Below are 17,899 nucleotides of genomic sequence, written 5' to 3'. Positions count from 1 at the left end.
CAGAGGAGAGGAGACCTGCCAGGGATAGTTCCTTTGTGCAGGCAGGTTGTCCCAATGAGTCAAGGAGACCAAAAGAGGGTAGCTTCTTTTTGCAGCTGCTAATCCTGATGTTTGTCCAAGTCTGGCAGAGTCCAGGGGTTTTTATAAGCTCAGAAGGGAGGCAGTTGCATGAAGCTTGGTCCATGAGCAGCCGTGGGCAGGCCCGGAAAAAGCACCGTAAGTTCTCACTCTGGGCCGCAGACTCCACCGGAACTGGCAGCCCAACCCCCAGGCTTCAGGTTGTTCCTGGCTTGAAGGTAGGGTTCACCGTGGACCACCCATTTATTTACAGGAGGCTGTCTGCCTCCTGCCGCCATAAACATGCCCTCCACGGAGCCCAGGCTGTTTGTGCTGAGGGGCACCTGAAAGTCTTCCGAGCTGCCCTTGGCATCACTTCAGCCTCCCTCCTGTGTTCATGGGCAACCAAAGTCTGGAGGGGGCTAAGCCAGCAGGGAGATGACGAGTCAGTGCCACCCTGAGTGCGAGCACACCTGGCCAGGTTGAGACAGCACTCAGGCTTGGCCACAACTTTGCTTTGCCTTGCAATGGCCGCCAGGAGCGAGGAGAGGCCAAGGGGAGGTAGCAGGAACTTTCAAGCCTGCAGGGTAGGGGAGGGTTCCCGGGCCCCCAAGAGCATAGGGATGCCAGGGTCTACAGCCACGACTGAGCGGCTGCAGCTACACTCGTCCCACAAAATCGGCAGGCTATGGGGCTCCCGCCTGTTCCAGGCCCCCACCGGCTCGATGTAGAGCACAGCCCCGGCTGCACTTCCTTTGCTGCAGCCATCGTCTTTGCAGCAGCCAGTCCAGATGAGTCGTCACTGCCATCACTTGGACATCAGACTCCAGGTTCGTTAGCCTTTGGACTCTGAGGTTTGCACCAGCGGCCTCTTGGAGAACTTTTGGGCCTTTGGCCTCAGATCTAGGGCTGCTCTGTCAGATTCCCTGTTTTGAGGCTTTTGGACTTGGACTGAGCCATACTACAACCTTTTCTCTTTCCCCACCTTGCCGATGGCCTGTAGTGGGAATTTGCCTTGTAATCCTGTGAGCCAATTCTCCCTAATCAACTCCTAAATAAATATATCATATTGGTTCTGTCCCACTGGGTAACCCTAATACACCAGTCAGTTGAAATCTTATTTTTAATATTTTTCTTTCCAAAATTTAGTTGGCTAGTAGATAGTCTAAGGCTAGGCCACGATTCATAACCCATATTTGCCAGAGAGTTTTGCCTCTCATTTAGGGGTTTGAGGCCTTCAGTGATTTTAATCATATATTTGCATATTATTTTGGACATTTTCTGAGTGGCATCATTTTAGAAATTTTGCTGAATAATAATATGGGTTCCTGAAGGAGCACCATTGACTTCCAATATAGTCAGCAGAGTAAGAATGGTTGACAAGTATATAGAACACTGGGGAACAAGATTGGTGTGGTTTGTTTAGGAGCAGGAGCTCAAGAGGTATATTTAGGCATGAATATAGATAGTAGAAATCAAAACAGGAAGAAAAATCTGAGGCAAAGTGATAAAGTAGTATTCAAGGATAGTAAGACCAATAATCAACAGGGGATAAAATCTTAAACCAAGAATTTATGTTTCTATATCAGGTTTAGAATTAAATTGGGCCTCAGCAGCCTGAACTTTGGACTTTGGTATGGGCAGACACAGGAATGATTTTAATTTGACTCTTCACTAGAGGAGTCTAGGTTACCCCTAAAAGGACAGCCTTGAATATATACATATTTTACCATTGGCCAAACCAATTACTATACAATTGAAAATGGCCCAGAAATCTATGAAGATATTTAATTTGGGTCATTGGTGGGGCAGGGCATCCTCTAATTCCTACATATCTGTCTGGACTTTAACTAATTTACTTAACCTTGGGTTATTCCTTTATCAGGAATATTCCACACAGATGAAAAGCAAAAGTTCTCACACGTGACTACGTGTTTCTGTTCTGAAATATATGAACTCCTTTTGTGTTCATTCTGTTTATCCAAAGTGGTTTCTCAGGTAACCAAAGAATCTATGAGGGAGGTTACTTTCCCTAGCACTCTAGCACTTGGCAAAAGACTGATGGCAGGAGATAACATCTCTTTCTGCAGGTTAAATATGCCAGAGAGCACAGATTTGGCTCCATCCTGTAGGTATAATTTCCATTTGAGCAAGGAGGCCTCAGTAGCTGTCCCAAACTTGTGAGGTGCCATTTCAATCACTCAGGAGCAAAATGAAGAGGGCATCCTTTTGCGTATGAAGCAACTTACAGCCATCAAGAGTTTTCTAGAGACTCAAAGAAGCATAGGAAGTAGTCACAAGAACTTCCTTTTTGAAGAAGTCTCCAATAGGCACTAAGGAAAGTGCCTGCTGTATTATCATCCATAGTGACTCTAGGGCCTTTTGTTATAAAGCACCCCATTCAAAGTGGACTCATTTGCATGTGACCACATACACAGGTCTTAGTATATATGAAATATGGGAAATATTTTGCTTCCAGGGGCCAGAGACCTAATAAGTGTTGGTTCTACTTGACAGTGGTGGTGTCTGACAATATTAGGAATTGACTTTTAACTACATCAGGAATGGAGCAGCCTTCAGTGGACCATATGATGCCCAAGAATTTTACTAAGATAGAGGCCACTAAATCATATATGGGACATAGATTACATATGTAGTCATACGTAGCCCACACCCTCTCAGGAAGTCAAATGGTGAGTATTTGTATATTCTCTGTGAGAGTAACAAGTAAATTTTCACAGGAGCATGCAATTAATGTAGTGTAATACGTAGGTGTCTGGAAACAGCTAGTTCCAATTAAGGTCTTCCTAAGAGGTGTTGAATAGAATGGCCAGACTATTGATGTATTTTATGGTCAACTAAGTAAAGATGTACTGTGTTCCTTTAAAATTGAATGTGAATTGAGGCTGAGAGATTGTTGAAATAGGCACTGAATATAATATATTAGCCACATTTATAACAACAAAGTATTTGCAAGTGGAAGATTGAACAAAGTATTTGCAAATGGAAGATTGAATGATACTCATTTCAATCATTTTGGGTACACAGGAGGCTTAATGGGTGCAATATGTCATTAAGGTTTTGCTAATCCACTATAAGACACCACTCATTCTTTCCAGGTTTAAGAAGGGACTAAATTGGTATGTTAAATGACGAGATAGTGAGAATAACCACCCCTTCCCTTAATAAACCATGTAAAATAGGTTTTGATCATTGAAGATCCAGTTTCAACTTCATTTGGATCATATTAAGAAAAAAAAAAGAATTTTAAGAGATGTGATAGCAAATTCAAAGGATCCCATTTGGAAAGACAAACAGTAAGGACCAAGGTTTCAATTTTATTCCAGTGGACTATGTGGTTGTGTAGAGCATCCATTTCAATAATGGGAAATTCGAGGGGGATGAAAACCATGACTACTGGGAAATTAGACAAAGTTATAGTGTCAATGTTCAGAGTAAGAGAGATATACTTGCCTTTAGTCTTATGTCTGATAATACTCAGGGATTTCTGTGTTTTAGTGGGTCTCCAAGGATCTCCATGATTTGAGAACTAGAAAAAATGAAGCCTATAAGACTCTTTTGATATAAAGTGACCAATCACCGCTACGGAAATACAAGGATGATTGTCCCTGGGTAGTTACTGGGGTCCCAAGCATGTTGTATCCCTAATGAGCCTGGGATGTTTGCCATTGCTTTAGGTAAAGAAATGGAGTAGTGTGTCCTGCAACTTGGGAACCTCAAGAGATGAGGACATTAAATGAACTCTATGCCTTGTAGACTATCCTGTGGGTCTTACTTGAAATCATATAATTGAATATGTTCAGTTCATCAGATTCCAAATACCAGGTCTTCTGATGAAGATTCTTTAGTTTTGGAAGCTCTCTGTGAAAACTCAGACATAGGGGCTTACCTTGGTCTGTTGCCTTGGGAAGCGAAAACCTGGGCCTTAAGGCACTCCTTATAGCAGCTAATAAGTCTAAACTATCTAGAGCATCTCTAACAGTAGTTTCTTCACTAATTAAAAGAAGCAGAGAAAACTCTATAGCTTATGAATGCTTCCCAGATAAATAGCTGCTTAGTTTGCTATTAAAGGCAGACTACTCAGGACTGCCTGGAGCATTGTGTTCACTAGAATGCTCAGAAAAATAATATGTTCATTGAACCATACCCACTTTTCTGAATAATTGGCATCCATTCAATATGTTAGAACGTATTCCAATTGGTAAGGGAAGGCAGAATAATGACTGTGTATATAGGTAGGATTGTCTACTTTCTATGCCATGAATATCCAATGGAGCAATGGAAAGCTGTGCCTTGTAATGTTTGGGATAGCAGATGTTGCACATCTATTTCCATAAGTTTAGTGAATTCCACAATAAACTAGTAATTTGAGGATTACACAATGCCATGGTCTGATTTCATTCCCCAAATTTATATGCTGAACACTGAATCCCAAATGTGACATTGTTGGGAGATGTGGCCTTTTGTGGGTGTTTAATTCACAAGGGGTTAATTCTGTTATAAAATGAGCTTTCAAGAGTGTGTTCATTCTGTTTCGCCCTCCCCTTCTGTCAGGTGAAGATGCAGTAAGAACATTCACACCAGGTGCTGGCACTTTGATCTTAAATGTCCCAGGCTCCAGAATTATGACAGAAAAGCATTTCTGTTCTTTATAAGTTACCTAGTCTCAGGTATTCTGTTATAGCAGCACAAAAAGGACTAAGACACAAGACAAGCAAGGCACCTGTTATGCCTCCACTGAAGCTAAAGTTATTTCAGAGCTAGTGTCATATAGGCCCAAGAGCTGATCAGCACTCTTTCTATCTGCTGATCACGCAAATTTGTAAAGAAGTTTTGAATTTCCAAGAGTCAAACCTCAGACCTCTATTTCAAATTTTGCCTCTGTATTTTTGTTGTAGAATGGTTATAGAAGATATTTTAGGAGGGTCTTTTTAACCCAATTCAAGGTAGTAAGCTTTCTCCACCAAAGAGTCCCAACCAATATCTTTAGAATTTAGGAAATCCTCCCTCGTTGCTTCCTTATCAAACACTGGCGTTCCAGGCATAAATCAGCAGTAGAGTAGCCTTTCTGTATCTTGATATTTCTAGCACCTAAGAGGCCCATCTTAACTTTCAGTCTGTTTTATTATTAACCAATAGAATCATGATGTCTTCTGGCCATTTAGTAAGGGTCAGATAAAGATCTGGAGTCACTTTTCATAAGCATTTTTGCCACAGAATGAGATGGGTGTTGCCCCTTATAATGAAAATCTTTGTTGTGACAGAGCATGGGTAGCAGCTGCAGTAACAGAATTATTCAAGGACAGGTAAGTATTCTGCTTTTACAATACAGACCTCACCATACCACATAATTGCTGCTTTTTCTTTTCACTCTCACTTTTTCTTTCTTTAACTCTCTTCACATGTTTGTTTTTTTTTTTTTTCATGACTAACCTCCTGACGGACTCATATATCATAGAGAATATGATAGTGTTTCCCCGAGCACTCTATAGAAGGGAGGTCAACTTCTGGCTGAAACAACCAATAAGTCACAGATTAAGAGTTATCCCTCTGACTCTAGCATTAGTTACATACAAAATTCATTCAAAGACACACAAATAGGTCTGGGCTGAGACACATGACCCAGGAATACTCTAAAGAGAGCCTTGATTCCATACCCCTGTTCCTAAATGTCAAATATCAAAACTTCCAATTGAGGTCAGCAAAACTTATAACACAGGGTCATTAAGGCTGCACAAATAGAGCACAATGCAGCATGATAGAAAGTACAAACTTACTAACAAACAGAGCAGCCATCTCACACACTATATGCAGTTATTTGTACTTAATAAGCAGAGAGCAAGACAAGAAAGCTTGCAGAGAGCAAGACAAGACAAAGCAGTAGTGATCATCTATTAGCACATCTTTCTGGGTCTGCCAGACTTTTGTTGTTGTTGTTGTTATCCTGTGGAAGCAGAAATGGATCCACAACTGAAATTTGGTTTGGATGTCAAGGTGGATGATGTTTCACACACCAAGAACATTTGAGTGAAAGTTTATTCCTCACACAAGGGATCCCTGGGGACAGCTGGTCAGGTACAAGCAGGTTTGAGCTGGGTTGGGCCAAACTAGAGGGTGTAAGTTGGGTTTTTATAGTGACAAGTAGGTTGGAATGGGGACAAACTCCCATGCATAAGAGGTTTAAATTATCCATTAGTGCCAAAAGAGGAGACACAGAAATGTAGAGGCTTTCTTAACAGCTGTTCAAATGCAGTGCCAAAGGGGAAAGGGGAAGTGAGGCTTTAAAAGAGGTCAGTGGTCAACCATCACAAATGAAGCCAGACCTTATTACTAACATTCCAAACCCAAGAACATATTAATGATGAGTTTCCCACTGATATTACTACTGTTACTACTACTATTACTACTACTACTTGTAGCAATAATTATTGTATTAGCAGTAGTAATGATATTTATCATGTAATGTTTAGTGCCTTTTATTTACCAAGCCAGATTCCAAACACTTAAATACATATTATCCTGTAATCTTCAAAATCCTAAAACAAAGCTAGTATAATTATTCCCATATGTGAGGAAGATAAGGATCAGAAGGGTTATTTGGACATTAATTTTTTTTATTCAAGAATTTTAAGGCTAAACAATTACTAACAACTGCATATTTTATATTGTCAAATTTCCCTTTTTCCCAGCCGAGACACATACAGATTTTAGAATTGTACATTTCAGTTGCTTAGAATCTTTTTTGTTTGACATTTTATAAAAAAGTTGAAATCTCATGTACTAAAACTCATGCCTCCTAAAGGAACTATTCTGTTGTACAAATTTTAAATGATCATGTAGGAACAATTGCCAGCAAAATGTACATTATACATGTAAAATAAATTATTTATGAATGTTGCATATAATCTTTGATTTGTTAATAAAAATGTATTTCCATTCGTTCAGATTTCCTAAGGACATTTGCCTAAATAAAATATCAATATAAGGTTATATTCAATGTTAATGTGCTTAGCATTCATATAATAATTTTTGCTTTCACCATTACTAACCAATAGTTCCTTTAGGAGGCATGAGTTTTAGTACAGTTTCCTATACTGAACAAGAATGATTATGAATTCACATTTTATTTCTTAAGATATTTTATTCCCTATTTATGGTTAAGAACTATACCTTATTTGCACAAACTAACTTATTTCTCAGGATGAAATTCAGGTTGTTTATCTCCTAGTATCCAGTTGAGAATGGTTAGAATCTGGCCTATTTGTCATCATCTATTTTGCATTAGTGAATGTGAGTATGCTAATGAGGATATAATGGCATTTATTTGCAACTGACTTTCACATTCACTTTTTCTTTGTGCCAAATATTCAGAAGCTAATGAATGTTAATTTAAAATAAGTGTGCTGTAAGAAAGCTATGCACTTTTTATGATGTAGCATGCTGAGGTCTTTGCTGTGGATCAGAGAGACTTGACCTATTATTCATCTATATATAGATCACAGCAACGGGCCAGGAAGTCACAGGAAAATGAAAATCTGCAGCATTTGCTTTGTATTATTCTTATCCCTATTGCTGAGAAGTGGTAAACTAGTAAACTAATAGAGTGAATTCAGACCTCTGAATTGGTTTTATAGGTTGTTCACAGATAACATTGTCTTACGTATTGACAAATATAAATTGGCAATGCTAAATATAGTGATGCAATGATGCTTTTAAGAGTGATAATCATTGTTATTATCTCTTGTGAATTTCAAATTGTAGGATAATGTTTAAGCCAGCAAGATGCAATTCTTCTTGACATTAAGTTTTACATTTGCTATATGGTTTAATTATTGCTATAGTGTTTTATATGATGGTAAGCTATTTTTATTAAAACCATATCTTGCTAAGTTCATATTAAATATTATATTTAGTTTCAGTATATATTTAAAGATTAAACATGATATGTGTTGAAAACTATCAATGTGTATTTGAAGTAAATCTAATTTTAGATATATATTATTTTATTTTTGTAAGTCTAGTTATCTACCCATACAGTGTCCACCATTTGGTATACAAAATATATTTTGATTGTGAATAATTTTTATGTCTTTTTTTTAAAAAATACCACTAATATTATAGAACTTGTCACTAAGGTAGAGTTTGGGTTAAGCAAAAATGTGACAGCTTAATATGCATCGTAAAATCAAGAAGAAAATGTGTGCCTTGTATATTTTTAAACAGTAGAAAATAGCTCAAATCAGTTACTAACACCAATTGATAAAACTATTGAAATTCCCATTGAAAAAGGATTTCTTTTGGTGCTCATATCCATTTATCTTGCACATTTTCTGAGTAGGCATTCTATTCATTCTCATTTTATCTTCTACATTTATTCTTCCTCAGAGAACTGGCAAACGGATGTTGGCACAGCTGGGTTGGATGAGAATTATGCCACTCTAGAATGGCGTTCTTTAGTAATATTGAGGGCAGAGCCCTTTACATTCTTTGGAGACTAGAACAGTCACTTTGCTATGTACTTCATTTACTAGCTTGAGGCTAACATTTTAAGATCATTTAATAATTTTAAGATCATTTAATAATTATTATATTTCAAATCTGTGGTTACTATTTCATATTTGGCTAGATGCTAGACAATTTATTGTTTTTATTATTGAAAATTGTGTTAACCAAATAATATTTTCAGATCATTAAGACTTTTTCCATGAATATTGCCATACATAGAGGATATTGTACTCAAACTGTGCTGTGGAATGGGTCACCTTTTATGTATATATTTTAACATGTAAAGAAACAAATGATTCATGTGTTATAAAAATATAAAACCAATATGAAAACAGATAAATAATAAATTGTCTATATATGAATATAAGAGCAGTGCAAATTGTATTGATTTTAATTAAACAAATATTTTCATATATAGCCTAACTTTTTAAAATATCATTTTCTTAACTGGTTGTATTATTTTAAACTTCCACCAGCAGTATACCAGTCCAGCTCCTCTATATCAACAGTTGGTATGAAAAGATGTAGATATTTTTTAAATTAGCTAAAAACTAATAATTTATCCTTTCTCAAAAATCGAGTGAGTTTCTATTTGCTGACCCACAATTTAGTTTTTAAATGTTATAAAATACGCATAATTTTTATTATTAAGAAAACACAAATATTACTAAATTGACCATATGGTGTTCAAGATGGGTAGAACTGAGAGATGTATGAAACAGTGATATGTTAGATATATTAGAAATGGTACTTACTTAAGTGTTACTGGAAAAGACCCATGGAGAACAGATAGTGATACAAGCCGAGGGTTTATTAACAATTGGCATAATTAATCCTCTTTTAGCAGATGAAGTTCATAAAGTTAAACATTTGGTAGATTAAAAATCAATAAATTAAATATCATTTCATAGTTTTATATATTGAGATGTTTAAGCCTATAAGCTGAAATATGTAGATATGATTTATGTGCTAATAGTTTGTGAAATGTACATTTTTCCTAATTTTAATTAATAATAATTGAACAAATTGTGTTTTTACATTTTCATTTTGTTTTTTGTTATATTTCAACTGACTGAAAATCTCTACCACAATTTCACTGTGCTCTCCAATTATACAGCTATATTGTGTAGAATAATATGAAATAACTTTTATGAGAAAAAATTTAATTAACTTTTTGTGACTGAATCTATATCAGGTTTTTGATGATGTAGTACTTAAAGCACAATATGTGTCTTCATAAATAAAAATTAATATTGTATTTTGTAAAGTTAATCATGAAAGGAAGCGTTATCTCAAATTATTGAAGCAAAATAGTAGAAAAGCAGTCAGAGTTGGAAAGATTTAAAAGAAAATAATTATTCCAGTTATATTAACTATCTTGTGTCTCATTCCTACCACCGTTACTTTATCAGTCCTTCTTTCTATTTATCCATTAATTTAACTTCTACTCCAGACTGCAGGTTTTGGTATTATAAGGAGAGATTATAACACAACACACAGACACTTTACTCAAATTACTTACAGCATAATGTAACACGAAAGATAACCAGACATATATACTGCTGTAAGGAGCACATAGTGAGCTGGGCCCAAATATAGACTCATGGCTGGGGGTGTGGGTTTTGCCAGAGAACACCTCCTCCCAGAAGCAAAAGCCCTCCACATTTTGAAGAATAAGTAGGAAATGGGCATATTGGTGGAGCAGTGAACTTTCTAGTCAAAGGTTTCTGCTTTGTCAAGATAGCTGAATTGATAAACTACAAGCTCTGTATGTTCACCACCTGTGACTTTCCAGTCTCTTACTCCTCAGACTCAGTGTCTTGTCCTTTGTAACCTATGGTTCTCCAACCATATCAGATGTCTCCTCTAGCCAATCTCTCTGTCTCTCAAGGTACTCTATAATATACATAACTGACAGAACTTATGTTTTTTGAAGTAACATATTTAAAATAAATCATGTCAGTATTCCACTCTAAAATATTCACTGCCTCCTCACCACCCATACAATAACACCTCAAGACCTTACCGTGACATTTAGAATGTCTCTATCATTTTGAACTCAGTCTAGTGTCTGAGTCTCTGATTCCCAACTGTCTTCATCCCACATAATTCAATATTGTTGACACCCTTTTATTTCCAGTATAGACCACACCCCATGAGTTTGCACATGCTTGTTTCTTGAGAATAGAATTCCCTTCTCTAACTTTTCTTCACATACTTTATCCTTTGTTTTCTATTTAGAAATTCTCATTTGCTCTTCAGGATTTATTTTAAAAGGCTGATTGCAAAGTGATGGTTTAGAAGCAGCTGACTTTCTGCTCCCATCAGAAAACTACAAAAAATTGCTAGATATGGAATCACATTGTCAGCAAAAAAGAGATCATTTGACTCATTTTTTTTCCTATTTACAGGTCTTTGATTTCTTTCTCTTCCCTAAATGCTCTGCCTACAACTTCCAGTACTATGTTGAATAAGAGTGGTGAGAGTGGGCATCCTTGTCTTGTGTCTGTCATCAAAGGATATGCTTTTTTTCCCATTAAGTATGATATTGGCAGTGGGTTTTTGATAGATAGCTCTTGTTACTTTGAGGTATATTCCTTCAATGCCTAGTTTGTTGAAGGTTTTTATCATGAAGGGATGTTGCATTTAATTAAATGCTTTTTTCTGCATCTATTGAGATAATCATATGGTTTTTATTTTTAATTCTGTTTATAAGGTGAATCACACATTGATTTGCAACCTATTTTATCAACTATAAGTATAGCTAATTCTGCTCTTTTTTGGCTTTAAGTTGCTTGGAATATCTTTTCCCACACCTTCATTTTTATTTAATTTGTGTCTTTATAGGTACAGTGGGTTTCTTGTAGGCAGCATATAATTTTGCATATTTATATCCATTCAACCACTGTATGTCTTTTAATCAGAAAACTCAGTCCATATACACTGTGTAATTAATAATAAGTAAGACATTTTTGTTGTCTGTTTTCTGTTTGTGTATTAACTCCACTCTTTCTTTTTTCCTTTTTTTTGCTGACTTTTTCTGTGGTTAAGTGGTTTTCTGGTACTATATTTTAATTTATTACTCTATTTTTAGCAAATCTATTACAGGTGCTTATGCTTCAGTTACCATGAGGCTTACAAAAAGCATATAACAGATATAGCAGGTTATTTTAAAGAGATAACAACACATCTTAGATCACAAAGAAAATAATAGAAGCAAAGAAAAATTTTTAAAAAATGTACACTTCAATTGTATTTCTCCAAATTTCCATTTATGCTTTCTCAATTTATATATTTGATTTGATATTATTTAAATCTCTGTTCCTGCCCGAATCTTATCTGGAGTGGTAATCCCCAATGTTGGAGGTGGGGCTTGGTGTAAGGTGATTGGATCATGAGGGTAGATTTCCCTCATGGTGCTGTGTCATGATAGTGTCTTTATAGTGAGTGAGTTCTCATGAGACCTGGTTGTTTAAAAGTGTGTAGCACCTCCCCCACCTCTCTTCTACTATACAGCAAGTATGCATATTAAGTATTATTAAATATAACAGGGCTCAGTAAATGTGTTCTGTAAAAGGCCAGACAATAATACTGTAGGTTTTGCAGGACATTCAGTCTCTGTTGCAGCCACTCATCTGAGCCACTGAAGTACAAAAGCAGCCGTAGAAAACGCATAACTTAATAGTTATGGTTGTATTCCCTTAATACTTGACTAAAACAGGGAGTGGCCTAGATTTGGTCTGCAGGCTGTAGTTTGCTGACCACTGGGATAGAAAAATGTGTTAAAACTTCATAATATAACCTGTTACATGTTCTGCAGCCCCAAGATGCTAGGATCGTATATAGTCTTTCAGCAATAACAAATTTTATTTTGAGTAATTATAAATATTTTCTAAAATAGTGAATATAAACAATAAGAAGAAGACAACCCAAACTGAAGTATTTCTAGATTTTTAGTAAAAATAGTTTGAAATTTCACAATAACCTTACATGATGGTATATCTTTCAAACTCATATGAAACCCAAGTAGCAAAAACTATAGACTCAGCTTCCTTCATAGAGGATTTTAAAAGCCTGACTGCCAGTTTCTCAAAACTATGTTTTAAAGGTCTATGGTTGCCTTATTTTGAAATGCAGAAATGAGTCTACAGAGACCAAGTTGAACAGTATTTTTTGGCTTGAATTGAGTATATGTCTTAAATGTTTCTATGCTTTCATTTTTGAAGTATAGTTACATCCTGCTTTTAATAAAGAAGTGTACCTGAAAGAAAGATGTAGAGTTTGTAAACATAAAACTCAAGTGACCAAAACAATAAAATAATCTAATATTGTGAATGTAGAGATGAGTGACTTCTTATTTACTAATACTAGTTCTGTTATTTTCCTGCTGAGGAAAGTTACATTTTTTTTACCAAGTATGAGATGAAATATTCTGCTGCAAAATTAAACATTATGATTTATGTGATTTATTAAGTGTAAAAAAAGGGTAATTAGTTTTTAGTGCCAGAGGCATGTCTAAATTATTTGAGTGGAATGCAGCTGGTTTTTTGATAAGCTCATAATTGTAGGTCAACGGGAAATAATTGATACTTTTCCTTTCCCCTAGTACCTGGATTTTTAAAAAATTATTGTTTTCATTGAATTCAACTGTAGGTGGAAGTCATTGAAGCTCATAATTCATCATTTTTGAGGGTCTGTGTCAAAACAGTGAAAATACAACCTGGCTGACAGCTTCGAACCTACAGACAATTTAAATTATAATGTAAAATTGAAAAAAAATAAAATTAGGAAAATAGTATTAACAATTAACTTATTCTTGTATCATGCTATATTTTTGGACTCACATTTTTTTACATGATAGGAACTACTACTAGGATTTCTCCTGGAGATGAAGCTTGACAGCCTGCTCTTAGCTGGGGTTTCTCTTCTCCAGAATACGGGTCTAAATACCTTTTGTCTTTTCCATGTGTCTCCTTCAGGGCCTGGAATGGCAATTATCCAAAGGGGACTGTTTTGGTGGTAATGGCAAAAGTGCACATGCACAAGCACACACAAACACATACATACACAAACACACCAGAATTACGTGTGTCCTCTTATGGCCTTGCTGCTTAACTAGTTCATTGTCATTTTTACACAGATGCCTTTGTCCAAAGCCAATAACTTAGCTAAATCTATGATCTAGGAATGAGGATGCACTCTGTGCACCTGACAAAGCAAAAACAGGGGTGTGGAGTGTGGCTATTGGAAAAGATGAGCAATTGCAGACAGTTTTACAATCTACCATATTTATCTGTTGTGCAAACAATATGATTTACATTTTACCATGTCACTTTTTCAGAATAACTAAAAAGTACTGTATACAATTCCAAAGCTTTGATCACAATTTATCTATCAAGTCTACTTAGTTAATTCTAGTTTACAAAATTGATTTACAAACTTTAAAAATAGATTTAATTTTATTTGATTATTACTGGTTTATTATACAAACATTTATATAACATAGACAATAATTATACAGACAAGTATCACCAAGGCACAGCTTATGCTATCAATTAATTGATAAACTAAGCATAGATATGTAATCAAGTGGTAGTATTTCAAACCAAACATTCTGGTCAGTCCTAATAGTTGAAAAAGTATTACGGAAATTTTGAAGAGATTATAATTCAGATTTGAGAGTAGGTTATCAAGGAAAGTCTCAGGAGTTAACTTTTGAACAGAATCTTGAAAGAGGAGTAGGACTGCAGTGACAGTAGTAAAGATCATTCCGGGCAAGAGGTAACAGCAACAGCATGGGCAAAGGCATGGGGGTGAGAGCATGCCATGTCTGATAAAGTACACGTCATGGAGGAAGGCGACAGAGAGTATATGTGAGATCAGACCAAGCATAGAGATGTAAATTAACATCCCTCATCCCAGAATATCAAATGAGTCAGTGCGATTGCTATTTTTGTGTCTTTGTGTTAAAGTGTGCCACCTGGCCAACAGACAAAATGGACTTCTCTTGGCTAACTAAGGTGCTCAAAGTAAAAGCAGACCTAGGTGGCCATGTCTGAGTGAGGAAGTGGTCACATACTTTGTGTTCTCAGAAGGACATTGTAAAAGTATCACAGGACCTCCATTTCTACAATCAAGACAAATCAGTTGCTGTTTCGTTGGTGCCGAGATAAACTGAGCCCAGAACTCCCCCATCCACATGGGTTGTTTGAAAGAAAAATCTGACAAAGACTTTTGGTTTGAGCCATGGAAGCCAACCGATTAGAACTCAGCTGTGCTGAACAATTAGTATTAAGTGAGTTTCAATTCTTTTCCGTAAATGAAGTTGATTGGAAACCTAGGCAGGAACTTTCGGTGTAAAACGCAAGCCCTCTTCTTTTTTTCTAGAATGCACCTTGATTTTACACCAAAGGCTGCGTCTTCTTGGTTTTCAAATTGTTCACTGGAATATAGTGTCTTTCCTCCAAATTACTTCTCAGAGAACTTTTGTTCACCCTGGGATGAAACAAGTACTAGAAAAAATCAAGGCAATAAATGCATAAAGGGCCTGTTAGACCTCACGTTTCAGAGTAGGGGTACCCCAAAGGTAAACCATCAAACAAAAATTGGGGGGCAAGTAGTTTGCTTGAAAGATACACACAGAAAGAAGAAAGAGTGGGGATATAAGAAAGAATAAAAGGGAAGAAAACCAATATGAGGTATGTTAAGTGTATGTGTTACTGCTGTAGCCAACTCTCACTCACTTCCTCTGGGTGCCTACAGAACTGTTGTGGAATATGACTCAAAATCTAAAGAGTGACTAAACCTTGTGTTTTCTACCAACACCCACTTCCCATTTGTTTAGGGTTGCTCTAGGGGTATCAAGTCTTCAGGACTTCCAGCTGATGGATGAGCTCAATCCTTTTCTATGAACGGAAAATGCCTTTTCCAAATAAAAGCAGAAAGACCAAGGTATCTGTCACCTAGGCAACACTTTAAAGCAAGTATCCCAATGCTGTATATTATTTACAGAAATATAGGAATATGGATAACATAAAAAGATTGCAGGAAGTTTACTTACTTTAAAATGATAGTTAACTCTGGGGAGAAAGGATGGAGAAAAAGGTTCCATATATTTTAATGGAATCCCTGTATTTTTATTGTTTTACAAAATAGATCTGAAGTTAATACATACATATTTGAAAAATTTTAGCTGTGAGTACAAAGATGTTTTTATATTATTTTATATCCTTTTCTGTATGTTTGAAATATTCTTGAATCCTCCAAAAGTGTAAAGAAAATCCTTATGTATGATGAAGAAAATTTGCTTAAAGTCTACAAATCTCCAATGTTTAATGTGTTGCATGAATTTGCATTATTTTCAGATAAAAAATATATATTTAAACTGTAGTAAAATTCAAGTATAACCAATTATTATAAACTTTTAATTACTGTAGCCTGGTTTAATAGCATTTGAATATGAATATGGTTATACATAATAATGTAAGTGCAACACAAATTCCCTCATGCCACAGCAGCCCAAGTTTACCAGTAACTTTTGTCTGCATTTATGTGAGACCTCAGTTCTAATCAAACATATATTACTTCTTCCTCTTTAGCTATTTTTTTGTGGGAGGCCCGTATTGGTTTCCTATAAGCTCAGGGGCTCAAGTATGCTCTTGTCCTCTAGCTTTATTTTCACTGTGAGATGTCTGCAAGGCTATGGGTAGAACCATTGGGTTAGGCAGGTCAAGAATTAGAAAAGCCTCAAAATGCTGGGTTGTTACTTAATGTTCTTGGTTCTTCTGTTAGACTCTGAAACACTCCTTTGGATTCCTGGAGTCTTAGAATGCTTTTTATTAAAATACTTCTCTCAGCCTTTATTTAAAGTCTTCCCTACAAAGAGTCAAATCTATTTGATGGAGTTGCTTAGAAAGAGACACCATCATGTTCTCCCTGGCTGCCCTCTAAATAAATATTTGAAAATTTATTAGATTGGTGCAAAAGTAATTGCAGTTTTTGCAATTACTTTTAGTGACAAACACCGCAATTACTTTTGCACCAGCCTACATATTGCATAAACTCAAACAAGGGAATGACCAGAGGGAGAAGAGCATGTTCACTACCAGTTCACTAGATATTCATTTTCTACCTCCTCATGTAGGCTAGCTTAGGTTAGCCATCAATACTCAATACCAGAATCTATGGTCATATCTCTCATCTACATTATATAAGTCAGCAAGCCTTCTTGAAGATGGGATAAGTGCCTTGTGATATATAAAAGTAACATGACACTAATGCTTTGGTATATTTAGAAAATATGTAATTAGCATAATGTGGCCAGGTTTATTTATATTTGCCTTTTCATTCCTGGTAATATTGATGTTAATGTGGCAGTTGCAAGCGGCTTTCAAATTCTTGGCAGTTCAATTCACAGTACTTTAGTTCATTATTTGCTGTAAGGCAGAGAGGAAGGTTGAAAAGTATACTTAAGCTGTGGTTTCTTCTTTACCGGTTTAGAGAGAGTGAAGAACCCTTAATACAAAACTAAAGAATGCATTATGGAATAACCTTTCTGAAATTGTATCATAGCTATTTAACCATTGCCAGAACTAAATGAAGCTATGTTTTTCATTGAGATTCCAAACTGAAAGTATAGTATATGTGCAGATGCCATTTGAATATTTCTGACAAAGATAAGCAGTGCAACAAGTTGATGCTTCTGTTGAAAGGGGATAAAACCACTCTACTGGCAAGGCATTTATCATCACAGGAAATTTTAAAAAAGTATCAGTAATTTTATTCCCCATTCTGAGATTATCACTCATAGCTATGGTCTCTGTTATTGCAGTAACAAATTGAGAAATAATATTTCCCCCAGGAAAATGTGGGATGTTTTAATGTTTTATGGCAGAAAGACATTTTTGCAGACATTGCAGAAAGCTAATGTCTCCTTTAAATTGGGCTATAATTCAAAGAGAACTATGAAATGCATCTGCAAAGAGTCAGCCAAATAAGTAAGCTTATTCTTTCAGTTTATTCCCAAAATATTTTTGATTTTTGTTGGTGTTGCTCATTTTGTGACTACAGGATGCAATGCAGTTTGCTTGTATCACATATGTCCTTGGTTAGAAAAAATTAAATATTCCTAAATAATGTTGTGTGAGGCTCAAAGTAAGGGTAAATTGAAGATATTATGTAAGTTCTCCATTTTCCACCTGCATTTCACCATTTTTCGTGCATTATCCCATTCATTAATGTACAAATATTTATTGAGCAAATACTATTTAGCAGGCAATATACTGTGGGCTGAGTATACTGTGTTGAAGGAGACTGG

Source organism: Pongo pygmaeus, chromosome 13 (genome assembly GCF_028885625.2).
Source record: "Pongo pygmaeus isolate AG05252 chromosome 13, NHGRI_mPonPyg2-v2.0_pri, whole genome shotgun sequence".
In the NCBI taxonomy this organism is placed as follows: Eukaryota; Metazoa; Chordata; class Mammalia; order Primates; family Hominidae; genus Pongo; species Pongo pygmaeus.
The sequence above is the reverse complement of the archived record's forward strand: the minus strand, read 5'-3'. Positions refer to the sequence as shown.